This window comes from Chrysemys picta, chromosome 1 (genome assembly GCF_011386835.1).
Source record: "Chrysemys picta bellii isolate R12L10 chromosome 1, ASM1138683v2, whole genome shotgun sequence".
NCBI lineage: Eukaryota > Metazoa > Chordata > Testudines > Emydidae > Chrysemys > Chrysemys picta.
Genome location: NC_088791.1, coordinates 232,324,351 through 232,352,202, shown reverse-complemented (window position 1 = coordinate 232,352,202; position 27,852 = coordinate 232,324,351). Strand labels below are relative to the sequence as shown.

General features: G+C 41.1%; 1 protein-coding gene and 1 long non-coding RNA gene across 8 annotated transcripts in view; one reads left to right on the top strand and one right to left on the bottom strand.

Moving 5' to 3' along the window:
• The window catches only part of PPP2R3B (protein phosphatase 2 regulatory subunit B''beta), a 95,379-nt gene that overhangs the window by 56,173 nt on the left and 11,354 nt on the right, over nucleotides 1-27,852 (bottom strand). The gene's annotated exons all lie outside the window — the stretch shown is intronic.
• Nucleotides 383-27,347, top strand: LOC112059411 (uncharacterized). The gene is made up of 4 exons (XR_006172324.2): nucleotides 383-508; nucleotides 24,265-24,335; nucleotides 25,676-25,756; nucleotides 27,228-27,347. It is a non-coding gene; the product is annotated as an uncharacterized LOC112059411 (long non-coding RNA).

Genomic DNA, 27,852 nt, shown 5'->3' with positions numbered 1-27,852 from the left:
TTGAAGTCTCACTTAATGTTTGATTTTAAATAATTTAAATCAGCATTATTTTACAATAATGTAAAAAGAAACAAACATTAAGTTTTAATTACACTTTATCAAGCATCAACAACCCCCTCCCTCCCGCCAGCTTGAACTATTTTAGTCTGGACTCTCCTTTGCTTCCCAGCAAGGACTTTAAATACAGAAGGCTCTCCTGCAGCCAAATGAGAGGTTGTTTGCATTCCTGGAATATCTGTTTATATGTGGAAGCCTTTTGTCAGCACTAGACTTGGATGCAGGGAGAATAGTTTTCCTCTCTTTATAAGAAAGTATAGAGGAGACACAAATATACACAGATACATAGAACAGACTCATCAAATTTGCAATAAAGCAGATTTCACACTATTGAAGCAATTGAAATGCACTTACTGAAGCACTGAGTTACAGCAGTGCAATTCACAGAAATTAACTGCATCTCAGAGAGGAGTCCCATCACTACCAGAGAAAATGCATTCTGTCTTTACAGGTTAGTATTGTTTCCTATTGATAAGGCCTTGTGTAGTCTGGACAATTTCTGTAGCAAAGTCCCTGGATTTCGTGGCAGCTTCAGATAATAGTTTTAAATAGGCAGTTTTAGTGAATCAAATATTAGAGCAATCAGTATAATAGCCTATATTTATTTTAATTCTAAGTTCAATTTTACAGTGTTCCCACATTCTGTTTTCAATATATGCACATTTTTGTACTGACTAATGTCTAACTTGTGCACAAATTAGAAGGCAGAACTGGAGGTTTTAGAAGTTGCCCAAGAGAGAGTTGGTGTGCATGAGATTGCAGGTAAACACATTAGGTGGATGTTTCTGCTAAAGAGATCAGTAGTGAAACAGTTAATGTTGACACAAATTATCAAATTGAGGTTTCAGTGTTACACTGTTGAGAGGAATGAGAACTATAATTTCAGGCTCTTTTGCAGTCTCAGGAAGACAACACTATGAACAGTGTAAACTGGTCCATTTTTCATAGTCCTCCTCCCCCCCACACACAATGTTAAGCATGGGGGGGGGGGAATTAAATTAAAACAGCTTCTAGAACACAATTCCGTGTCAAATATCACCTTGTTGGAGTGGAACTAGGCTACCACAAGGACTTCCTTGTTATTTATGACTCTCAAATGTGCTCATTAGAAACATGTAAACTAGAAAGAGCCAGACAAACTATCGTGAAATGGAGATGTAGTCCAGTGTGACCATCCAGAGATGTTCATGCAAAACCCACCTCTTTACAAAAGTCTACCCATAAAAAAAGAATCTATGATGACCCACATTTGTAAGCTTGGGTGCTTACCTAAAAAAGGTGAGCACTTATAGCTCCCATTCCAAGGAGAGAGAAAGCTGAGGCTGATCACTTTCAAAACAAAGCCACTTATTTAGGCGCCCAACTTATGCAGTTTAAAGTTTTCTGCTACGGTCCTTAGTATTTTGTCCAAGTATACTTGGACTAGCTTGTGGGGGGGTGGGGGGAGAACACCACCACACTGGTTTGGTTTAAGGATCCTGCCAGAACATAAGAATGCTATTTTGAGGTTTGCCATCAAAAAAGGCATAGTTATAGTCTAGGCTGGTGTTATGCATTATATGAGTTTATGAAGTCCTGCAGACAGATTTAGAAATCTAACTACTCCTAGGTATACATTTACCTTGAATCACCTTAACTTAAAGCTGATAGAGTAATCTGGTACAAGGAGAGGTATTTTTAAAGTACATGAATGACAACTCTTTATCAGTAGCTACTTCCAACATAGCACCAGCTGTTCAGTGCTTCATCAGTCTGACATGAATTGAATTTTTAACTAATCCTTTCAAAAATGCATTTGTATCTTGGAATTTCACTGGGTTTCCAAAAATAGAATGATTGCTGTGTGAAAGTACAACCACCACTTTAATTCAAGCACCACATACTAACAGTACATGTAATTTGGTCCCTCAAATCACAAGATAGTAATTTTGTTTTAATTATAGCAGCAGAACGGTTTCCTGCATGTGTTTCTACCACATTTGTCCCCTCCCTAACAGTCCTAAAGCTCAAAGACAACAGAACAGGAAGGGTTGGAACATGGACTCCACAACTTTTAAGACCTCAAGATGTCTAAAAAGTGGTTAATTGATAGATCACAAAGTAACTGTAAGGGCTTGTCTACACTGGCACTTTACAGCGCTGCAACTTTCTCTCTCAGGGGTATGAAAAAACACCCACCTGAGCCCTGCAAGTTTCAGCACTATAAAGTGCCAGTGCAGACAGCGCTCCCAGTGCCAGTGTAGACTGTGCTCCCAGTGCTGGTAGCTCTTCCCCTCGTGGAGGTGGTTTTTTAGCATTGGGAGTGCTCTCTCCCAGTCCTATGGCGCAACTACACAAGCCACGTTAAAGCGCTGCCGCGGCAGCGCTTTAACATTGGTAGGGAAGACATGCCCTAAGTGAGGGGTTTCTAGTGCAGTCCCACAGGGATCTGCTCTCTGGGCTATGCTATTCAATACCTTTATCAATGATAAAGGAAATCGATCTAAGATACGCAACTTCAGCTACGAGAATAGCGTAGCTGAAGTAGACATATCTTAGATCGACTTACCTCCCGTCCTCATGGCGTGGGATCGATGGCTGCGGCTCCCCCGTGGCTCCTCCGTCGACTCCGCTTCCGCCTCTCATCCTGGTGGAGTTCCGGAGTCGACGGGAGCACGTTCGGGGATAGATTTATCACATCTAGACGAGATGCGATAAAATCAATCCCCAATAGATTGATTGCTACCCGCCGATCTGGCGGGTAGTGAAGACGTACCCTGAGACTGCATCCTTGCCGGCCGCACCTGTTTCTCACTGTAGCTTCTTCAGCCGATCCAACTGAGCTTGGACCCCCCCGTTGGAGACTTACTCTCGTGGGAGCTATGCAACCAGCAACAGTTTGCAGTGACAAAAGACAGCCTTTATAAAATAAACTGGCATTTATTAATCCACTGGAATACAGTATTTATGGCTTTGGGTTAAAATGATCAAGCGAAACTAAAAGTCTTCCATCTGGCTTGCCAGCATCTCCTTGTTTAGTTAGCAAGGTTTCATTTTGCCATCATCAGGAAGGCAGACTGCACACTTGCAGCCAACCTTCCTCATCTTGCCCACCCATATGAGACTGAATTACCGTCAACTGTGAGAACAAGGCTCTTATCAGCATTTGCTAACACTTCAGAGTCCTTTGTTTCAAGTGTCAGTCATGCTGTTTTCACATGTCCTCCCCCTGCCCGGGGAAGGGTGGAGTTGTGGTCAGACATCTAATTTGACTGTCCACATCCAAAAAGTCCCCTTGGTTGGCAGCTGTTACGAGTTAATGGTCCAACCATTGGTCTTTCCGTGCATCTCCAAGGTAGCTCCATTCACATTTTGACAGATCTTGATAGTCCATTCATTCCAATTCCAGCATGTCTACATGACCTAGTCATTTGATCTCTTATTCCCCTTGTTCCTGGGAAGAAATTAATCCTTTCATACCCAGTAGGTAACAATACAAAAGTGGTTGGGTAACTGAGTAACATATCTTTTTAATAAAAATACAGAAATTTCTCACATTCTTCACACATGCCTTTAAAGAAAACCTAAAGAAGCTCAATCTCTTTAGTTCAGGCAAGAGAATGTAATACAAATCACAAAACTAAAAGTACCTATATTGGGACGAGACTTGAATCCTAAAGGAAAAAGGCATAACAAGATTCTATGGTTGAAAACTGAAGTTATACAAATTCAGACTAGAAATAAAGTGCACATTTTTAATGGCAAGGGTAAATAACCACTGAAATAACTTACTTACATATGTAGTGGATTCTCAATTATTTGAAGTCTTGATATGCAGACTTCTAAAGATATGCTATAGCTCAAGCAGAAATTTTGACTTAATGCAGCAATTACTGGGTAAGATTCTTTGGCCTTGTTATGCAGGAAGTCAGACCAGATGATTATAATAATCCCTTCTGGCCTAAAAAAAGGAGGATTCTTTAAAAGAAGATTTAAAAAGTTTGTTACAAAGGCAAAAAGCACATAGTGATTAATGTTACGCTAACCAATGAGACAAAAATCTAATACATCAAGCATCTTCAACATAACTATTTAGACTAATTAACCCTGAAAGCAAGTTCACTATGGAAAACAAACCACAATAAGAAAAGGAAAAGAAAAGTTTACTTACTATCCCCCTCAGTTTAACCTTCTTAACCCTCTCACAGCCACATCTAGAGTAGCAAACAAGTCACGTTTAAGACTATAAAAGAATAATAGTAAAAACAACAGGGAGTCCTTGTGGCACTTTAGAGACTAACAAATTTATTTGGGCATAAGCTTTCGTGGGCTAGAAACCACTTCATCAGATGCATAGAGTGGAAATTACAGTAGGGAGGTATAAATACACAGCATATGAAAAGATGGGAGTTGCCTTACAAAGTGGGGGGGGGCGGGTTAACAATTCAATTAAGGTAGAAGTGGGCTATTCTCAACAATCACTTTTGTAATGCTAATGAGGCCAATGTAATTAAGGTGGTCCATTTCAAACAGTTGACAAGAAGGTGAGAGTATCAGCAGGGGGAAATTAGTTTTTATAGTGATTCATCCACCCCCAGTCTTTATTTAGGCCTAGTTTGATGCTGTCCAGTTTGCAAATTAATTCCAGTTCTGCAGTTTCTCGTTGGAATCTGTTTTTAAAGTTTTTTTGTTGAAGAATTAGCTAACTAACTATCATGGTTTTAAACACTAGCGCAGATTTGGTTTAACACTTTTGAAAACATGTTTACTTATTGTCAACCCTAAGCTCTCCCCCAGGGCTCATCACAATCAACAGTTTTTCTACAGCAAGATAGAGAAAAAAGAGGCACTGAGGCATTTGGGGCCACACAGTTTTGACTCCACATGCTCAGGGCCAAAAGACAGCACTTGCCTGGCCTCAACAGGTTTTGCTTCTCAGAAGGTTTCTGAAGTTCAGTGGCAGTAAGGGAAGGGGTAGCTCCAACAAGCAGAAGTATCCACAATCCACTAGTAACTGCTCATAAATGACAATCACAATGTAATTAAATTTAACATCCTTGTAGGGGGGAAAATACCAATGAAAGCCACCAAAGTAGCATCTAAACATCAAAAAGAGGAACTGCATAAAAATGAGGAACAGTAACAAGAGTGAGATGCCTGCAAGCTGCATGGAAACTGATTAAACACACCATAATAGGGGCTCAAAGTAAATGTATCCCCCAAATAAAAAAAAGAAGTTAAAAAAAGACCAAAACAATGTCACTATGGCTACACAGAGTTAAAGAGTCAATTAGAGATTAAAAAGACATCCTTTAAAAACTGGAAGTCAAATCCTACTGAAGAAAATAAAAGGAACAAACTTTGGCAAGTCAAGTGTAAAAGTACAATTAGGCAGGTCAAAACAGAACTGAAGAACAACTAGCAAAAGACAAAAACTAAACGCAAAATTAATTAAGTATACCAGAAGCAGAAAGCCTGCCAAACAATACTCTTGAGTGGATTCTGAGCCAAAAAATTAAAAGTTCTCCACCAAAAATAAAACTCTGCGCACAATATTTTAAAATTCTGCAAATTTTATTTGTCAAATAAATGTGTAGGCTCCAGCATAGTATTGGGGAGCACAGGACACTGGCAGCACAAAGATCACTGTGCAGCTCCCACGCACACACACACACTCACTCTCGGGGACATGGACTCAGCAGTGAGGCTGCACCCAATCGTGACATAGTGCAAGGATTGGGCCCGCCTCAGAAACACCCAAGAGCCCTGCCCCTCCATGCCAGGTGTACCAACTGTGGGAGGCAGGCTCAGCAAGGCAGGATCCAAATATGGAAGGGCTTAGTGTGGGGGGATCCAGGTGTGGATTGAGAAGGTTCTGCATGGGGCAATCTGGGTCCGGGTGGCTCAATGGGGGATCTGGGTGCAGAGGGGACTGGATGCAATGGTAATAGGACTCTGTGGGGGGGGAGGGAGGTGTCCAGGTGAAGGTGGTTGGGTCTCAGCGGGGGGAGGGGGAGGACTCTGGGTGTGAAGGGGGATAGAGCTTAGTGGGTGGGTCTGCGGAGCTCAGGGGTCCAGATGCTGGGGAAGTGGGGCTCAATGGGGTGGGTATCCACGTGCAACTGGTTAGGGCTCGGTGGGGTGGGGATCTGGGTGTGGTTGACTCTCAGGGTGGTCCAGATGCAGAGGGAATGGGGGTCATTGGGGGATCTGAGTATAAGGGGGTCTGGATGGATGGGGATCCCTCCCCCTGTAGCTGAGGAGCAATGGGTGCAGGAAGCATGTGGGTGGTGGTGGGAGGGGAGTTTACAGAACTTCCTACAGCCAGGGGAGAAATCTGGAGATGGGTCTGACCCGGCCCCGGATGCTGTGCAGGGGAAGAGGAAGTCCCATCCTCCCCAGCCCAGCCTAGCCCGGATTAGCAGCTGAGCTCGACGCAAGGTAGGAACCACCAGCCGGGTCTTCCTCAGTCCCGCCTCCTGCCCCTCAGTGATTTACCTCTCTGCCGCCTGCCCATGGCACATGAAACATACTGCTGGGGAGGGTCGCATGACCACTCTTGTGGCTTCCCTTTGCTTCGTCATCAGAAAGTCATTTTTCTGTGGGGAAGCAGAGAAATCTTCAGGGAACCTAAATTCTGCACATGCACAGTGGTGCAGAATTCCCCCAGGAGTAAAACAGTCAGTGGGGCCAATGGACAATGAATGTACTAAAGGAGCACTCAAGGAAGACAAGGCCACTGTGGGGACGGTACATGAATTCTTCGCATCAGTCTTCACTGCAGAGGATGGGAGGGAGATTCCCACATCTGTGCCATTCTTTTTCAGTGACAAACCTGAGGAACTGTCTCAGACTAAGGCATCAATAGAGGTGGTTTTGCAACAAGTGGATAAATTTAACCATAAGTCAGACCAGACAGCATTCACCCAAGAGTTCTGAAGAAACTCAAAATAGGAAATTGCAGAACTAACAACTTCGGTGTAAAAAGAACAGGAGTACTCACTTAAATCAGCCTCTGTACCAGATGACTGGAGAATATCTAATGTAACAGCAACTTTTTAAAAAGGCTCCAGAGGCAATCCTGGCAGTTACAGCCAGTAAGCCTAATTTCAGTACCAGACACATTGGTTGAAAATTATCAGAGACACAGATGGACATGATATGTTGGGGACAAATCAACACTGCTTTTGTAAAGGGAAAGCATGCCTCTTGGACTTTTCACTGAAAGTGTACTTGGACTTTCAGAAAGCCTTTGACAAGGTCCCTCACCAATGGCTCTTAAGCAAAGTACGCAGTCATGGGATAAGAGGGAAAGCCCTTTCATGGATCAGTAACTGGTTAAAAGGAAACAAAGGATAGGAATAAATGGCCAGTTTTCACAATGGAGAAGGTAAATAGCAGGGTCCCCCAAGGATCTTTACTGGAACCTGTGCTGTAAAAAGGGGTAAACAGTGAAGTGGCAAAGTTTGCAGATGATACAAAATTACTCAAGATAGTTAAGTTCAACACAGATTGTGAAGAGTCACAAAGGGATCTCACAAAACTCGGTGACTGAGCAACAAAACAGATGAAATTCAATGTTGACAAATGCAAAGTAATGCACACTGGAAAACAATCCCAACTATACATACTAAATTACAAGATCTAAATTAGCACTCAAGAAAGATCTTAGAGTCATTGTGGATAGTTCTCTGAAAACATCTGTTCAACATACAGCAGCAGTCAAAAAAGCAAACAATGTTCTGAACCATACAAGAGAGAAAATAAGATAAATCCATGGTACACCCACACCTTGAATTGAATTTTGGGATGGTTGCCTCATCCCAAAAAAGAGATTGGAATTGGAAAACGTACAGAGAAGAGCAACAAAAACAAATTAAGGCTATGTAGCAGCTTCCATATGAGGAGAGACTAAGAAGACTGGGACTGTTCGGTTTGGAAAAGAGGTGACTGGGGGGGAGGATCTGATAAAGGTCTATAAAATATTGAATGGCGTGGAGAAAGTGAATAAGAAAGTGTTATTTACCCCTTCAAATAATGCAGGAACTAGGGATCACCCAATGAAATGAATAGGTAGCAGGTTTGAAACAAACAAAAGGAAGTACTTTGTCACACAATTCAGTCACCTGTGGAACTCACTACCAGAGGATGTCATGAAGGCCAAAAGTATAACTGGGTTCAAAAAAGAATTAGTTAAGTTCATGGAGGATAGGTCCATCTATGTCAGGGATCTCAAACTCAAGTCACCACGAGGGCCACATGAGGACTAGGACATTGGCCTTAGGGCCACATCACTGACACCTTTTCATATAAAGGTACAAAAGTCCCCACCCCACTGTCCCCGGCCCCACCCCCACTCCACCTCTTCCGTAAGGCCCCGCCCCGCCTCTTCCTGTCCCCATTCCAACCCCTTCCCCAAATCCCCACCACTGTCCCCTCTCTTCTCCACCTCCTCCCCGAGCGCGTGCGGCTCCCCGCTCCTCCCCCCAGAAAGCGCTAAGCACCGCCAAACAGCTGTTTGTCAGCGGGAAGTGCCTGGAGGTAGGCAGAGGAGCGGGGACGCGTCGCGCTGGGAGAAGAGGGGGCGGCGGGTGAGGGGAGCTTGGCGGCTGCAGGAAATAACCCCACGGGCTGTGTGTTTGAGACCCCTGATCTACATCTATTAACCAAGATGGTCAAGGTAATTGCCCAGTTTTGTTCATTCCCTCTGAAGCATCTGGCACCAGCCACTGTTGGAATACAGGATACTGGGCTAGATGGACCACTGGTCTGACCCAGTATAGCTGTTCTTATGTAAAAACATGCCCTTTTGATAGTCAGTTGGTTACTATGCACTAAATCAGAACTGAAAATTTTATCCTTATCTATCAGCTGAAGGACTGCAAGTCTTATTTAACAATGCAACAACACTTCCTGCTGAACTAACTTCTGAGAAGCAGTTCACAGTAATTTAACTATTACAGTATGCTCCCATTTACCTAAAACTCTATTACCCCAACTTCCACATTAACTGAATCACTTCTTTGTCTCACACCATGAGATACTTACTGTAGAGGTAATGTGTCTCATGATGGGGGACAAGGCAAAGATTCGGACAATGTAGATGTTCGGATAATAGAGCAGAGGCCCCCGGCCAGGACTGCAAGGAGGAGAACGACAGGCTCCGGGATGCAGGAGTGACCACTCTACTGCTGACTGGCTCCTATGGCACCACAGGAAGCCCTCCGTAGAAGAGAGTGAGCAGGGCTGTGACTGCAGTTCCGCTGAGCTCTCCCAATGATGCCACAAGGCTTGTGACACCTGATCCCTAAAGGCACGAGGTGGGCAAGGAGGAGGCTGCAGTTGTGGTGGGGCAGAGACCACCAGCCAGGACTGAGAAGAACAAACCTCCAGCTGTGGATACCTCTCTGCTGAATAGTTCCTCCCCTCTCAATTATCTAAACTCCCAATTACCCAAATAAAATAGTGTCCCCCATGCTATTTGGATAATTGGAAGTATATTGTATAGATAAAGGGGTGCATTAAATAATTTTCATTTTCTAATTAAACTAGAATCTTAAATTTGGTACCCTTCATTATGAACTGAAGAGTATAGGGGAAAAAAACTAATTTGACATTTTCCCCAGATCAACAAAGTTTTTACTTAGTGCAGTCACTTGGAACATGAGGCCTCCAATTTAGAGAAATTAAGGTCACCTGATGTTACCAATTCTATTTTATGGATTTCAGCTAAGAAAACTGTTTGAAGTGACAAGTGTGGCACAAGCACAGATATTACAGACATGTCCACCCAAAGGATTACATCTTTATTATAACTTGAGCACACAGCGACTGCTATAATTAAAGGCTGTCTTTGTGCTTGCATTCTGAAGGACCATTTTTGTTGTTTGAAGCTGACCAATCATTGATGTTGGAATGAATTGCTGATTTCAGGAGCAGCGCTTTTTTGGAGATTTGAGAGGGACACTTTTACAGCTTAACAGCATCTAGCTTTTGACAGGACAATTGTGGTATCCATTAGTTCAGAATTTAGCTTTAGCAACGCTGGAGGAAGTTGAATATATAATTTAAAACAAGAAATGATTAGTTCATGTTAAGTAAGGAGCTAAGTTTTTCTGATTCCAATTTAATATGTTAAATGTTTTGGGTTAGATTGGGTAGTTAGGGAGCAACCAGTCTTCATTTTGCTCTCTTTGATCTAGTTCAGGGGTCGGCAACCTCTGGCACGCGGCTCGCCAGGGTAAGCACCCTGGTGGGCCGAGCCAGTTTGTTGACCTGCTGCGTCGGCAGTTTGGCCGATTGCGGCTCCCACTGGCCGTGGTTTGCTGCTCAAGGCCAATGGGGGAGGCGGGAAGCCGCGGCCAGCACATCCCTCATCCCGCGCCGCTTCCCACAGCCCTCATTGGCCTAGGACGGCGAACCGCGGCTAGAGGTTGCCGACCCCTGATCTAGTTATTCATTTAAATTCATTGTTAGCATTTTCCAGTGACTGCAAACCACAACAGTAGGGTAAACAGGAAGTGTCCAATCCTCTAAATTAGTTATGGGTTTAATTACACTGGTCTACAATTTTTGAGAAGTTGTCTGCTTCAGAGATAAAATGTGCTATTTATTATGTATTTTGATGTGCTGAATTCAAATATGACAATTAAAACAACTGATTGGCTACTGTTTCTAAAATATTTAAGTTTTTACAATTTATGTCTATGTATATTGTATAGATAAAGTTTTAATCAAATTGTAAACCTAGGTCTTTTCATGTGTTTATGGTTGCTTTACATGATAATATTTCATCTGTCCTGTTTATGTAACACTTTAAAAATCAGCAAAAGGGTTATATAAATAAAATTTATTATGAAACAAAAGGCAAAAAACTATTATGTACATAGTTTAGTCCTATTCAGTGTCTACTCGGCGCTTCTTGGCTTGTCTCTTGTATTCATTAAATGGAGCATCTCTTGTCACTGTCCAGCAATAGACTGCAAGCATTGATGGGCTCCATTTGCCCCGATAGCGCTTCTCCATTGTTGCAATGTCCTGGTGAAATCGCTCGCCGTGCTCGTCGCGCACTGCTCCGCAGTTCAGTGGAAAAAAATCTAGATGAGAGTGCAAAAAATGCATCTTTAGTGACATGTTGCAACCAAGGCTTTTGTATGCCTTGAGGAGGTTTTCCACCAACAACCTGTAGTTGTCTGCCTTCTTGTTTCCGAGAAAATTTATTGCCACTAACTGGAAAGCTTTACATGCCATCTTTTCCTTGCCACGCAGTGCATGGTCAAATGCATCATCTCGAAGAAGTTCACGAATCTGAGGACCAACAAAGACACCTTCCTTTATCTCAGCTTCACTTAACCTTGGAAATTTTCCACAGAGGTACTTGAAAGCTGCTTGTGTTTTGTCAATGGCCTTGACAAAGTTCTTCATCAGACCCAGCTTGATGTGTAAGGGTGGTAACAAAATCTTCCTTGATTCAACAAGTGGTGGATGCTGAACACTTTTCCTCCCAGGCTTCAATGACTGTCGGAGTGGCCAATCTTTCTTGATGTAGTGGGAATCCCATGTGCAGAGAAAACAGCAGTACTTTGTGTATCCAGTCTGCAGACCAAGCAAGAGAGCAACAACCTTCAAATCGCCACAAAGCTGCCACTGATGTTGGTCATAGTTTATGCACCTCAAAAGTTGTTTCATGTTGTCATAGGTTTCCTTCATATGGACTGCGTGACCAACTGGAATTGATGGCAAAACATTGCCATTATGCAGTAAAACAGCTTTAAGACTAGTCTTCGATGAATCAATGAACAGTCTCCACTCATCTGGATCGTGAACGATGTTGAGGGCTGCCATCACACCATCGATGTTGTTGCAGGCTACAAGATCACCTTCCATGAAGAAGAATGGGACAAGATCCTTTTGACGGTCATGGAACATGGAAACCCTAACATCACCTGCCAGGAGATTCCACTGCTGTAGTCTGGAGCCCAACAGCTCTGCCTTACTCTTGGGTACTTCCAAATCCCTGACAAGGTCATTCAGTTCACCTTGTGTTATGAGGTGTGGTTCAGAGGAGGAGGATGGGAGAAAATGTGGGTCTTGTGACATTGATGGTTTAGGACCAGAAGTTTTATCCTCTTCCTCGTCTGACTCAAGTGAGAACGATTCTGATGCATCAGGAACCGGCAGTCCTTCTCCGTGGGGTACTGGGCGTATAGCTGATGGAATGTTTGGATAATGCACAGTCCACTTTTTCTTCTTCGACACACCTTTCCCAACTGGAGGCACCATGCAGAAGTAACAATTGCTGGTATGATCTGTTGGCTCTCTCCAAATCATTGGCACTGCAAAAGGCATAGATTTCCTTTTCCTGTTCAACCACTGGCGAAGATTTGTTGCACAAGTGTTGCAGCATATGTGTGGGGCCCACCTCTTGTCCTGATCTCCAATTTTGCAACCAAAATAAAGGTGATAGGCTTTCTTAACCATAGTGGTTATACTGCGCTTTTGGGATGCAAAAGTCACTTCACCACAAACATAGCAGAAATTATCTGCACTGTTCACACAAGTACGAGGCATCTCTGCTCACTTTGGCTAAACAGAAATGTGTCCCTTTGCAAAATCAAACTGACAAATAAGAGAGCACGACACTATGATTTCTAGAGCTGATATAGGGCAATTTGTTCAGCAGAGTGATGTAAGCTTCGTTATGATTGCCTCATCCATGACTTCTAGGAATAACATGATGCAATTCATATCATGTATGACGCAATATCAGCTTCAGATTGCATCATTCATTGTTTTGCCTAAAAAGCAAGTACTGTCCAAACCCAGTCAGATTTATTCATAGATCCAGTCAAAGATGTATTTTAGTCATTTCTGGTTTAAATTGAGATCCCTTCCCTTTATAACTCACTTATCCTCCGCCATTCCCAAGTCAAGGGTCATATATACTGACCCAATAGCATATCTTGAAAACTAGAGCCAATCAACAATTTTAAGCATCATTTTCGTTCTCAGTGACCCAGAATTAGTAAAGTTTGACTACATTTATTTCAGAAGCCTTTTGGCTGTAGAGCAGTGTTATTGGACCAGACAGACTTGGTGTATACCTGTGAAACTTCATGAACTTAAATAAGTTGCATCCAACTTCCAAAATCCGTATTTGTCCTATGCCTAAAGAATTCAGGTGAACTCTATTTTCTGGAGAAAGCTAATGATACTTCTGGAATTTTACTTATTTTCATTTGTGAAGATTCCAAAAAGCAGCATAAGAATGGGTGTAGAAGAAGAGTACATCAATATTTAAACACTAATAAAATCAGTATTTAGAAAATTTAGAGAATTTTTAAAAGTCATAAAAATTTAGCGGCTGGTTTGGAACATGGCTAATTGGAAGGCGGTGTTTTTTGTTTGTTTTAAAAAAAACCATTAACATGACTAAAGAAACATGCCTAATCAGAATTAACTTTCTGGTTATCAAGATGAGGAGATATGAAAAATTCTCTGTTCCAGGGTCATATGTGCAATGAGTGAGTAACAAAGGAATACTGCATAAGAAACAGTAAAACAGAAGAGCTAGGATAGTGAATGAATAATTCAGTCTCTTATATCAAAAATTGATACTTGGTTCTTCAGTCAGACAGACAATGCTTCCTTTCTAAGTTGTTCTGTATAGTATACATTAAGAGTGTCACAAGACACCAATGGTACACCAACTTGCCTCAAGTGCAATCATTTCATTACTGCAGTTGAGGTACTGATACGCTGTTCAGAGGAACATTGCTTAGCTACATTTTTCCAGATCTAAAAAGGAGATTTTATGGCAGCCCCTTCCGCCCATGGAGCCAGGAAAGATCTTTATATTGAATGTATCAGCACTGATAACCCTCTCACAGTACATGAGGTGGCATGACTATCAGAAAACAGCAGTATCTTTTCAGGAAAGAATATCACAAAAGTGTACGTTTGATGCAATTATATCTATGGTCTCTGGAAGACTAAAGAGCCTGTTGTGCTTTTAAGCACAAGCCCTGAATTGGTAGCCATGTGTATGAGCCTCCGGGAGGCTAGTGTTGTCATTTCTATCCTTATTTAGTATTTGCATTCAGGGGAATGAAAGTACTGGGCTTTGCCCAGTCCTGTACAGGAGCACAGGGTGGTTTCTTGTGCAGTATAGTGATGGCACAACTGGCACAGGACAAAGGACCATCCAGTCTTAAGTTACAGTTTTCAAATAAATCAATACCACCACTGAGGCAGTACTACATAGTAACACTATTATAGAGAGCAATACAAAGGCAGACATGCTGCATCCCCATCTATGCAGTTATGTTTTAGTGTTCATGTATAATGATTTTGGGGCTTGGTCTGTACAGCTTGTCACAGATCTGGTTGGGACATCATACAATAAGGATTTATAGTTCAAATTCTGCAGAACTGTCATTACGTTTAGACCACTAAGAGTTCTCCCAAAGCTGAAGAAATGCTCCAGCTACCCATTAGCATTAAGACAACAACTTGTCATAATGTATTAATTAACCTCTCTTTAGAAAAAAAAATCAGTTTTATTTTGTTCATTTACCAAATTACTAGATGGGTGGAATGAGATGAGAAATGAAGCTCATACCAATCAATCAATAAATAAAAATAAACATTTTTTCTTCTCCCCATTCTGGTCCACACCTGCTCTCCTCATTCTCACTAATAGGAAGCAGTGACCAGAAAGCAGTGAATCACAGAAGTAGGACAACAATAAGCAGTATAGTAGAGTAATAAGTAGGAATTGAAGTTCCCCCATATAAAGCAAGGAATGATGTGGGAACATTAGCAGCCTCCTACAAAAGGATGCTGCTGCAAAGGAATGGAACCTTACTTGCAAATCTACCTCAGACAAGGTCATATATTTAAGACTGCTGTAAGGCATTTGATTTGGTACTTCATAACATTTTGATAAAAATAGAATGGTATAAAATTAATGTGGTCCACATTAAATGGATTAAAAGGTGCCTAACTTATGATTTCACATTTACAGTTACATTTTGAGATCTATCACTAAGTGGTGAGTTCCAAGTGGGGTCCCACACAGATCAGTTCATGGTCCTACACTATTTAATGACTTGAAAGAAAACAAATCATCACTGATAAAATTTGAAAATGACAAAAATTGGGGAAGTGGTAAATAAAGGACAGATTACTGATACAGAGCAATATGGATTAGTTGGTAACAGGGGGGCACAAGCAAACAGTATGAATGTATACAGCTAGGAACAAAGAACGAAGGCCACAGCCATCCTTACAAAATGGGGGATTATAGCCTGGGAAGCACTCACTCTGAAGATTTGGGGTTGTGGTGAACAATCAGCTGAACGCGAGTTTGCTGTGTCCAAAAGGGCTAATGTGAGAATCTTAAGTAGTCTGACCACATCAATGAAAGAAATTTCCTGGCTGAGTTCTGCGTGGATAACAAACTATATCAGAGGCTAATGGAAAAATCTATGCAGAACTACACTTTTGTTCTGATGCCCTGGTTGTTAATTATAGGTATTTCTGGTTCAGATGAAGGAGTCCCTGCTTCAGGAAATCTGGTCTTTTCTGCTGGTGCAGTGTGAGCTCCTGGACTAGCTTGCAAGTCCAAAGTGCATTTTGCACCAGTTGAGGACTAGGAGGAGGACTTAAACGCTTCCTTCTTTTCTCTATCCTTTATGTAAATTGTCTGGAAAGGTAACAGATTCTTCTCTGCCAAGGAGGTTAACTTTCATTATGTTGTTTGTACTTGCCTTCCCACAGAGGGGCATTCAATGTGATTTGAATAAGATACCTAATTTTGTAGGGAACCCTGTGCTTCTTCCCCCAGGGAGTTGAGACCCCAGTTTGGTATCTGGGGGGTTGTTATGAATCCTTTCAGGGTTTCCTCCCCTCCAGCCCAGGTCGGTTGCAGGACTTACCCCCTTGAGCTAGCCAGATAGTGTCCTTCTCATCCTTAGATTATCATCCTAAAATGTTCATAAGTTTCTGATTGGTCTTTTATGTTGAGTCATGCTCCTTGGGGCAAGAGGTGAGACTCGACATACTGTTCCAACTGAGACCCATGCTCCGGCAGCACAAGGGTTGTCCGGCTGTGAGCAGGTAGGGCATAATACATCCTCTGTAAAGTCTGTAAATGCTACCTCACATAGATTTAGCTCAGTGTTTGCAGGCCAGCTCTGCCATGCCCAAATGGGGGCAGAAGAATGCCTAAAAGATGCTGCAGCATTGAATTATTGAAGCCACCCTGTTACCAAAAACCCAAACCAAGGGGGTAAGGGGAGAAGAAACATACATTGCTAATGTACAAAAATGAAGAAGAAAATGAAGCACCTGCTGATGGAGGCAGAAAATCTGATGACCTGAGCTGAAGGGTGGGGACTTAGTTCTGGAGCATCCACCATCATTGGAACAACTCCAAATTCCATAGATGGGGGCATTAACCTGTCAGTAATGAATAAGAAAAAACTACGCAACAGAAGTTGTCTGCGACATTAAAGTACATTTCTGAAACTGCTGTACATGGTTAAAAACTAGAATAAAGTTTTTGCCAAAAAATACTGCATTTTAGTTTTCTTCCTGTTTTACATTTGCTAGAAACATAAAATACTTATTTAGCACTGCTAAATCGGTATGAGCACACATATAACTGGGGCAGACAGTAAAATAAATCCCCCCCCCCCAAAGAATAAATTTGGGGGGTTTCAACAGCTTTCCAACAGTCTAATGGATATAACTGACCTCTTTCAAAGTTACAATAGGTGATCAAATTGTAGTCTGACACCAATTTCTTCTAGTAAATGCTATTTTAAGAACTTATTTTTTAAACATACAAAAGCAAAAACAAAGGAATGCAACAAGCATGCAATGATACAATCATCATCAACATCAGGACAAAGGAATGTCTATTCTAGATAGGTTTTTATACTATACTCCTCTGAGAGCATTCCAGTAACGCATTAAGCAAGACAGCTGTCACCTGTCGGATCTCATCCTCTCACCAGAAGCAGCATATGTAGTGAAGCATCTTGTTTTGGTTAGCAAAATTGTATTAAAGTTAAAAAAAAAAAAAACTGTTTATATTCGAGAAGGCAAGGTAAAAAAAAAGTGCCTTGTACTTGGAGGGTAAAGTGGTAAGGTTTGTGGGGGCCTTAGCTCTTGGGAGAATTCATTCTCGTTTCAGATCACCCTCCGAGAAAGTTTGGTCTCCCACACAGACGAGCTTTACCCTTATTGTTGCGTTCCATTGTGTCAGAGGAGTGAAGCTGCTGACCGTGGTCTTTTTACCAGAGCTTAAGATGAACGTTTAAGTATCTTGGGCCCAGGCCATGGGGTGTATTGAAGATAAGGACTGAGACCTTCAACTTGATTCAAAATTCTGTGGGAAGCCACTGTAGAGAGCAGAGTATGGGTGTGATCTGCAGTATGCTTCCTCAGCAGCACAGGCACTGTATATATTAGTTGGAGCTTCCTAAATACTGAAGGTTTTATGCCCAGGTATACTACATTGCTGTAGTCCAGCTGAGAGGTGACAAAGACATGAATAACTGAGGCCAGGTCATTGCCCAACAGGATGTGGCAATCTTCTAGCCAACCAGAGATGTTATTCATGAGTGTTACTCATGGCTGTTGCTATGTGAGAGCTCAGTGTCAGCAAGGAATCCAAGAGTAATCCTAGACCATGGACTGAATTGACTAACTATGGATGTGAACTTCAATCAAAAGAGAATGCCCCATGGCTGAAAACTCTGCCCACCAGCACCATCTCGGTTTTGCTTAGGTTTAGCTTCATCCAGCTGCTGTTCATACATGAGCTGAACTCATCCAAACACTAGGCCCTCTTGGTGGCGGTGATTTGGGCATATGTGGTGAAGGATAAGATGAGCTGTGAGTAATATCTGCATATTACTGGCACTTGATTCCGTGTTGTCTGACCAGTTCACCTAGTGCAGGGGTGGCCAACCTGAGCCTGAGAAGAAGCCAGAATTTACCAATGTACATTGCCAAAGAGCCACAGTAATACATCAGCAGCCCCCCATCCGCTCCCCAGCATCTCCCGCCTGCTGGCAGCCCCTGCTAATCAGAACCTACTCCCCCTGCCCACTGCAATCAGCTGTTTCACGTGCACAGGAGGCTATGGGGGGGAAGGAGGAGAAGTGAGGGTATGGCAGGCTCAGGGGAAGGGGCCTTGGGACAGAGCAGGGGGGTGAGCAGTGAGCACCCCCCAGCACATTGGAAAGTTAGCATCTATAGCTCCAGCCCCAGAATCAGTGCCTAGGTAAGGAGCCGCATATTAACTTCTGAAGAGCCACAGGTTGGCCACCCCTGACCTAGTGGTTGCATGCAGATGTTGAAAAGGACTGGAGAGAAAACTGTCCTTGTAGAACTCTACAAGTGAGGGGTTTAGTGGTGAAGATGCAGTTTCCCATCACTACTTGTTGGGTGAATTCCTCCAGGAAATACTCAAACCATTTTAGTGCATTACTCTGGACCCCACCATCTCTCTCTCAGGCGATACAGCAGTATAACATGGTCATGTGTTCAATGCGGAAGAGAAGTACAGGAGGAAGAGAATGGATGTCTGTTCTCTATCCACTGACTAATCATCCATTAGTTCCACTAAAGCAGTTTCAGTTCCACGTCCTGGCCTAAATCCAGACTATTCCAGGTACAGAATGTTAGCTTCAGTTAGATGAGCTTGTCGTTGGCTTTTTGTTAGTTTCTCTGTGAGCTTGCTCAGGAATAGGAGGTTTGATACTGGGAATAGTTGGCTAGGTCTAAGTATCCATGGTGGGGTTCTTCAGCGTTGGTCAGACTATTGCATGTTTGAAAGAGGAAGGGAAGAGTCCTTCTCTGAAAGATGCATTGGCTATTTTAGTCATAAGTGGCACCCAGTTATTCATGACTCTCCTTCAAGAGCAGGGAAGGGCATGGGGTAGATTCGCAAGTCTTGGGTCAGGACTCTTTTAGGGCACCCAGAACGTCTTCATGAGTGAATGTACTATACTCTGGAAATGCAGGGGAGGCTGTTGGTTGGTGGTTTCAGGCAGAGAGAATCCATGCTGTTTGAGAAGACTACATGCATACACATGACCATTTCAGTAAAGTTGGTCAATAGTTATTTGCAGTGCTTAGTAACTCAGCTCTGATACAGGTTATAGGCATTCAGGATTGATGAAGCAGTTTACTACCCTGGATAACTCCTTGGGGCAGGATTTGGGCAGCTTCAATGGCGGTTCAGTAAGATGATTCTCTTGGGAGCATAATATAGCCTGGTGCTAGGGACGTGCCTTTTGTTGCCTGAGAAAATCTGCCCAAGTTTGATCAAGTTATAAGTCACCTGTACACTGAATGAGGCAGGGGGTCCTGTGGGAAAGCATGCTCATGGAAATTGGAGACAATCATAATGCGCGCACACACACACACACACACACACACACACACACGGGCAAAATTAAAGTTGAACGTGCAACCTTAATTCTGGCTTTTCTTAACCTTTGAGTGCTTGACTTTTCAACCTAACATTCCTTTAATATAGCGTTTGTATAGTTGTATTGAAGCTCAAGACTACATGTATGATACATGAAAGCGGGGGGGAGGGAAGTAGCTCCCTTTGAGTCTGCTTGCTTTACCTGTAAAGGGTTAACAAGCCCACAGGAAAAAGAAAAGGAGTGGGCACCTGACCAAGAGAGCCAATGGGAAGGTAGAACTTTTTAAAATTGGGAAAAACTCTGTCTGTTCTCTGGGCTGCAGGGACAGAGCAGCAATGCTATAAGCAGGAATGCTGTGTAAGGTTTGAACCAGGTATGAAAAATTATCTTCCATACCTAGAAGTAATTATTTGGATAGGGAACATTTAGATAAGCACGATCAGGTTTATTCTTTATTTTGGCTTGTGGATCTCCCCAGATCCTTTTTTTTGCTTGTAACCTTTAAGCTGAACCCCCAAGAAAGCTATTTTGGGTGCTTAATTTTTGGAATTGCTCTTTTAAAATCTAGTAACAGCCTAAGTTCCAGATGTATTTATTTTCTTTGTTTTAAATCAAATTTACCTTTTTTCAAGAAGGAATTGGATTTTTGGTGTCCTAAGAGGTTTGTGCATATGCGGTTTAATTAGCTGGTGGTAACAGCTAATTTCCTTTGTTTTCTTTCTCAGCTCTTCCTTGGGGGAGAAGGGGGAAGAAGGGGGGGTGAAAGGGCTTGAGGGTACCCCACAGGTAGGAATTCCCAAGTGCTCCTTGCTGGGTCCAAGAGGGTTTTTGCATTTGGGTGGTGGCAGTGTTTACCAAGCCAAGATCAGAGAAAAGCTGTAACCTTGGGAGTTTAATACAAGCCTGGAATGACAAGTATTAATTTTTAGAATCCTTGCAGGCCCCGCACTTTCTTCACTAGAAGTGAGTGGTGATTCAGCCTTGACAACATTTTAAATTTTTCTCCAGAAAGCAGTATTAATGTAGTACAACTTCCAGCATCAACACTGAAAGACTATATAAGAAAAGTAAACTTTGTAAGATATCCCTTATTCAAAAGCTAGTAATTTATCTATGAGCTGTATCATACTACTAAATTATCTAGTAAGTCCTCAGGTTGGTTTTGGGTTCGGTGAGGTAAGTAAGTAAAAACAAGTAAAATAATATATTCATAGTTTATGCAATGAGGGCCTTTTCTCTGTGTGAATATTTAAGAGCAAAAATAAAGGGAAACCCAGGTTAAATTAGTTGATGGACTTTAAAAGTAAAGTAACTTCACATAACTTAAAACAAATTAAGTTCAATTCTGCACCGGCTTTCTCAGTTTTCAAAACCAGAATATCAACCTGGGCTACTAAGATAAGTAGACACAAAGCTGAGGATTATATAAATGCTTCAGTGGTCAGTTTTTTGACATATGGGACTGAAACATGCCCTATACTGTTAAGACTGAAAAGAAGTTGGACACCAGTCACATGAAGCATCTCCAAATGATTGAAAACATCAAATGGTAAAAATTCAAGTAGAATGAATAGATCCATTTTCTAACTAAACAGATCCTTCTTTCCAAAGTGATGTAGTCAGCTGCTCTGAATGCCTACCAACTTCCCTGCAAAAGTCATCTTTGACATTGACCCAGTGAAAGCAAGATGAAAAAACCGAGACCTAAAACATGATGGCTGAATGACAGACACCTGTTCCTCACAGGCATCCCACTCTAATGTGCCAGATTTGGTTCAGGACAAATCTTCATGGAAGCACATAACACGATGGGTATCCTTTATGCTGTCCATGCAACAGCACTGAACTAACTCCTTCCAAGTCTTCATCCTCTAATGTAATGGCTTTTAGCTGCTTGAGTAATCAGTGGCTTTGAGGTAGCACAAACATAGCTTATCTTCAAATATGACTGGCACTTTTACTGGCTAACGAATGGTGGACTCCATGTTCTACATTAGTGGAGAACTGTCAATTATCTTTCTTCCTGCCTCTCCCCGATTGTGTGGGGAATATGGCCCAGGAAAAACAAGATTTTCCTCCCTTCAGATAAGACCTGTTTTCTCACAACTCAAAACCCTTTTATGGAGACTAACTTCAAACAGAATTATAATTCAAGTCTCATTGTTATTTCCTGAAATCTCTTTGTTTGTAGGTATTCAGCGCCACTGCATGCCCTGTGTCTTATTTGTGACTGATATCCATTTCTGGAATTGAGTTTGACTCAGCCCAAATGTACCAAAGGTGTTGATGGAAGATGCCTCCAACAGGCCTCTGCCCAAAAGAAAATATATACTTCAGTAACCGTAAAGCACATATATAAATTTCCCTTCTGTAGTTAAAAGAAGAGACTTTGAAAGAAGCTGGCTATAGCAAAATTTTAGGCAGCTCTAGGAAATTCTATTCATTCTTCCACTATTCCTGATTAGATGTAGGACCCTTCTCTTATATCACCTTTTGGAACATAGTCCCAAATGCTACAATATTGTATCTTAATTTTTTTCTATCCCTTTATGGTTCCTGTTTAGAACCTAAATCTGGATTACTGGCGTTACATTACAAGCTATTTCTACAATTAGGAACTTTTTTCCATTTATGGAAGATCAGGATTCCAAATTCCACTTAAATTTAAACTAGTGGTAGGTAAATCTGTTTTAACTCCTCTTGGAAGCATGATTAAGTGCACATACATAAACAGATGCATTCTATTTAACATTGTAATGGGTGGTTTGTGAACACAACTGAAGGAAAAAAGGGTAGATTCTGCTATCTATAAGAAAGTTAGCAGCCATAGGAGAACCTGCAATCATACCAAGGGTGTTATTTTAAGGGCTGATGTACACAGCAAATGCACGTCATTCTAAAGCAACTTTTATTTCTTAAACATACTGTATTTTATAGAACAGAAACATTTAAGATGAAGGTTCAGTTCAGCTGATAATAAAATTAGACCAGAGTTCATACAAGTTTTCTGTAGCTTAGAACCCAATTTTGGGGGGGAACTGAGCCTATAAGGGTCATTTCTAAACAGTATTATAAAAGCCACTCCACCATCTAAATGAAGAAGATTACATTTTCATTTATGACTTCCCCTTTATGAATATTCAACATTTCCAGTTCTCTTTAACAACTGCTATACTTACTTGGGGCAGTATATTGTTAGATGCATTGGGCTAGCTACTGTACACAGTTTGCAGAGTATTCAGACTGCCAAGCGAACTGAGTAATATTAACTTCAAAAGATTTTCTCTCTCCTCTTAAGTATTGGCTGAAGAATGGAGTAGATTAAACAACTGTAATCTACAAGACTCCAATACCCTTCAAAGGGTTTCTAGTGACATAACCATGGAACCTAATCCCAAGTGCATTTTTTGCCAAAAATGGCATTTTAGTTTTCCTCCCATTATATATTTATTAGAAACATAGAAATTCTCTCTCCAAACCATTATCTTTTTTCTATTGTTGCCACCAAGGAGGCTTCAAACAAGAGCTGTTGTAATTCCTTACTGTCAAACAGTTATTACTTTTAGTATATTTATAAAACTATCCTTATATTACAGGAAAATTAGGATAAATACTGGTGCCTATTGCAGTGAAATGTGAGAGGTTGTGACTTCAGTAGTTCTGCCTATGTTTGGTAATGGAAGATCAAGTCATTCATTTGCCTTCTGCTCTGCTATTACAGGAACTTTAAGCCTACAGATAATTAAATGCCTAATAAGTTGTTTTTAGGCCTCAAACAAGAGGCAACTATTGCCACTGCACTATTATAATCAAGGAAACTAGACAAATTCCGTAGCACACTTCTCAGTTTGGAGTAGTTTGGGGGCACCTTTATTTAAATTCAAAACTGCAGATTACTGGACTAGATGTGAAAATGAATACAGTACTGTAAAGCCAGTACAGCAATCCCATAGATGAGATGATGTATCCTTGTGTTGATGGATGCCTTAACTCAGGGGTCCCCAATGCGGTGCCCACAGGCACCATGGCACCCGCCGGGGCATCTAAATGTGCCCGCGTACTGGCCGGCGGACAAGCAGCCACCGAAATGCTACCGACAAGCAGCAGCATCCAGAGGCGTAGCTGCCGAAATGCCACCGATTTTGGACGGCATTTTGTCGGCAACGCCTATTGACGTTGCCACTTGTCGGCGGCATTTCGGCGGATGCTCGTCCACAGCAACGGGCCTCCGTGGCTCATCGTCTGGCGCCTGCCAGACAAAAAAGGTTGGGGACCACTGCCTTAACTTGTGGTCCTGTTGCAAGCACTCCTATAAGCCATTGCACAGACTATTCCTGGGGCATAGGTTTGCCCCAGCTAGATTCTTCCACTTCTGATCTGCCCCCATGGCTCCTGTCTCTGATCTGCCTTCACAGTGCCTTCTCTGGCCCACGTACAGCCTGCCCCCGTTACTGGCAGGGACCTCTACTGCACTAGTAGTGCTGTCCAGGGGGGTATTATACCACTTCACACTTTAAAAGGTCCATAGGACAGTGATGAATTAGGCCACACATTTAAACAGGTTAAATTTTATGCTGCCATTTTCAGTTTATAACATGCTGCAGACCTTGCAGTATACCATATAAGCAGTTGAAGAGGGGGAAGCTGGAAATTTGAGCAACTGGATTAGGTTAGTGATAGTTTCTGACCTGAAAGCAATTTTGGATGACACTAGTTGGATGTTTTTGCTATAATATTCAGTAATGTTGATATTTAACTTTTAAACTTAACATTTTATCAGCCCATGGAGATGAGGCAGTTCATGTGTCTGTGTAGCATCTAACAACACTGGTGACCCCAACCGCTGATCTGGTGAGTAAGCAAAACTGCCGTAGTAAGAATCGCTATCTAACATGGCAGTAAACCTCGAGCTAGGAAACCCCCTTATTCCCTCCCTTATGATCCCCACGGAGTTTGATAACTCTTGGACCCGCTGGATTGCCAGTAAGGGGGGTCCATATGAATTTAAAAAAGAGAGTGGGGAAACATGGACTGGCTTATGTAGAGCGATGGTAGAAACCAAGGCTCTGAGAAACAGTAATAAGAGTAAAAAAAGCAAGAATTTTGCAACTCATGTCTCTGGCAGTGAGATGGCTCAGACAGCATGCTGGAATGCTGGCCAAACAAGTAACAGAAAAAACAAGAGAAGTAGAAGAGGTAACCCGGGCAGTCGAGCACTGGAAAGCCCAAGCTCTGTTAGCAGGGCAACAGGCGGTCCAAACTCATGATATGCTCGAGCAAGTGAAGCAGGAAAATAAAAAATTGAAAACAGCTGTAGAAAACCTGCAGAAGCAAAAAGCACCGTCCCCTGGGGTTCAGTGTTCTTCAAGTGCTTTTACGGTGCCTGAGGAATGGGGACAGAAATGGAAACAGGTGGTCCTAGTAAAATTAAAAGATGAAACGGGGTCCACTGCATTGCAACCACCACCTTATGATAAATGCCAGGTTCCAGTTAAACTGAGACCTAGACTGGTGCCTGTCAGAACGGGACAAGTAAGTGCACAGAAAGAAAGAGTAGCACATAATACTTTCAAAGAATTGGTAAATCAGATGAAGGAAAATATAGAACAGTTCACAGAGCACATTAGGAGACAGGAGCTGCGACTTGATTGCAGGGGAGTGAATAAAAAAGCATTTCAAAGTAAAAAACCAAAATTAAGTGGGTTAACACCTAGAATTGATGCATTAACATATGGAGTTGCCCAAAACCAGTTCACTGCAGCAAAAAAAAAAAAAAGGGCACTCCCGCCATCCATCTGGCATGCACACAAAAGCAACAGACATTGGAGGAACAAATTCAGGTTTTACAAGAGCAGGTAACTACCCCCATTCTCCACTCAAAGCCAGGATAAAAAACAGGGGCGCGGTTCTTAACTGTGCAGGTTCCCAACTGCTTTGACCCACGGAACCACACTCCGTGCTCATATCTGAAAATAGAACCTTCTTTCTCAAATATTTTTACATACCGGTTAAGTTTTGTCCTTTATATGCTTTCTTAGTTTGCTAAATTTGCTGCTGCTGCCTGTACCTTCAAATATCTTGATAGAGTTAATCTCTCTTGGCTCAGGTCTCGCTACCTTCCTAGGTTGCTGTTCACCCCCTCCTTTCCCCCAGCCTCTCCTCAATTTTGCTCTCTCTCTTTGTTTTAAAAGAGAAAAGTTATAGTTTTTACAGAAACCTCCAAAAAATACAGCAATTGAAAACAGAATGAAACAACAAACAAAGAAAATAAGGTAAAAACTTTACTTTAAATAAATCCAGTAAATTAAGTATTTTAACCCTTCAGGAATGCAACAGTTGGAATTATTCCTAACTTTCTTGAAGATATGGTTGCCAAGCAACAGAAATGCACACTCTGCTTCTAATCCTAACCACTCACTAATATTTGAAATATGGACTTTTCTTATTTCCATATAGCAGAATTTTAAAATAATGTTAAATAGAAAATAATGCAAAATTCCTTGTTACCAAATTAATACAATACATTTGGCAAATAATTTTTAACAATTTATGTAACAAGTTTTAAATAAAGTAATAATTTGTTTATTCAAATATAACTATTTTTTATTTTTGTTTGCCTTATTTTGTATAGTTATGAATAGAATTCTGGCACCATTTGTTGTTAATTGTAAATCTGTCCTGTATGTCGTGTGTGTTGTCTTGTGTTGTAGGTTGTGTGGGTCACGTGACTATTTTTTATTATTTTTATTTTGTTGCAACAAAAGTCAATTTTATACCCTTTTAAAAATTTATGTATATGTGGTACCACACTATTTTAAGATCATGGTTGGGGTATAATCATAGTATTATTAGCACCAATATTTTGTGCAAAGTTCAAAAAGGTTTCAGTTACAAATATATGTACATATATTTCCATATATTTCTGCCTCAACAAATAATGCAATTGCAAACAAAAAATATTCTCTGATCAATCTCAGTTTTGTTGTGATTTTTAAGATTTTTTTTTTTATTTGTTATTCAAAGAAAAAAATGTAAGGGGAAACCTTCAACATTAAGGTAAAAATAATAAATGTTAATTTTGGGGGGGGCTTTTTATAAACTTGTTTGCACTTTTAAATATAGTTATAAGAATATCATAACCAAAATGTTTTAAAATAACAATTTATGCATAAAGCTAACCAAACAATTTGAACAGGTTTCCACCTTTGGCTCCCAAACATAACAAAGCATCATGAAAGTATACCCTCAAATACCCTCAAAGTACTGTATTTAAAATTTATTTTGGTTTAATTTTATAGTTAGTTTAATTTTTTATGCTTTTCTTATGTTATGTTATGTTAATGGGAAGCAGTGGTTGTTAAAGTTGTGCTTCTAAACAGTTAACAAGAGTGAAATTAGTATCACAAGCATATTAACTCTAAAAAGCTTAGTAAAAATTCTGTTAACTCCTTTGCTGAAACAAATTGTTCAGCAAGGGAAAGCAATACACCTTCTCATGGAAGATTGTGAGCATTTATTTTAGCCGTTAAGCATTACATTTCGTATAAAAATATTAGTAATGCACTTCAAATGAAAATGAGTGTCTATACAACAATTGCAAAAGTATAGCTTGTGTTATAAAAGGCTTGGTCCCTATTACATTGTTCTTATTACATTGTAAACAAACTAAGTTAAACTGTGTATTAAGTTTGAGTTACTGAAAACAAAAACAAACAAAAATCCTTTATTATGTTAACAAACTAGCTGTTTAAGTTGCATCCCACAGACCGAAGACACCAGAAAATATCACAGCCTGAAGACACCAGATGATATCAGTATACAGTGAAGAAACCCCCAAGCATCAAGAACAGAAAAATGAAGTGCTTTATAAATAAGAGATTGGTCAAATACACCTCTACCTACCATATATGGACAATTAAGTTAACAATCAGCTAAAAAACACTAGCTGGACCAGGATAAGCCATCATTTAATTTCAACTTAGTTATTATGTAAAAACAACTGTATTATTGCTGTACTACTGTATTATTGTTGTACTGTTGTCTTATTGCTGTATTGTATTATTGCTGTACAACATTTACAATGTGCATAACCTTGCTAAACTGTTTAACCAACACATAGGTAAAAATTAACAAACAAATGGCAGCAAACAACCTGAAGGCGAAAAAAAAAAAAGTAATAAACAAACAAAAAGTTACATAGTAACTACAAATTGAGTAAACACATTGCCTGTTAGTACCAGTGATAATTTGGGTCAGTGACACTGCATCCTAACTAAGGCACATGTTATTCAAAACAATCTTGTCCAGTGTCTAGGTAACAATACTACATCCTGACACAGCACTATTTAATAAATTGGTTACTGTCCAT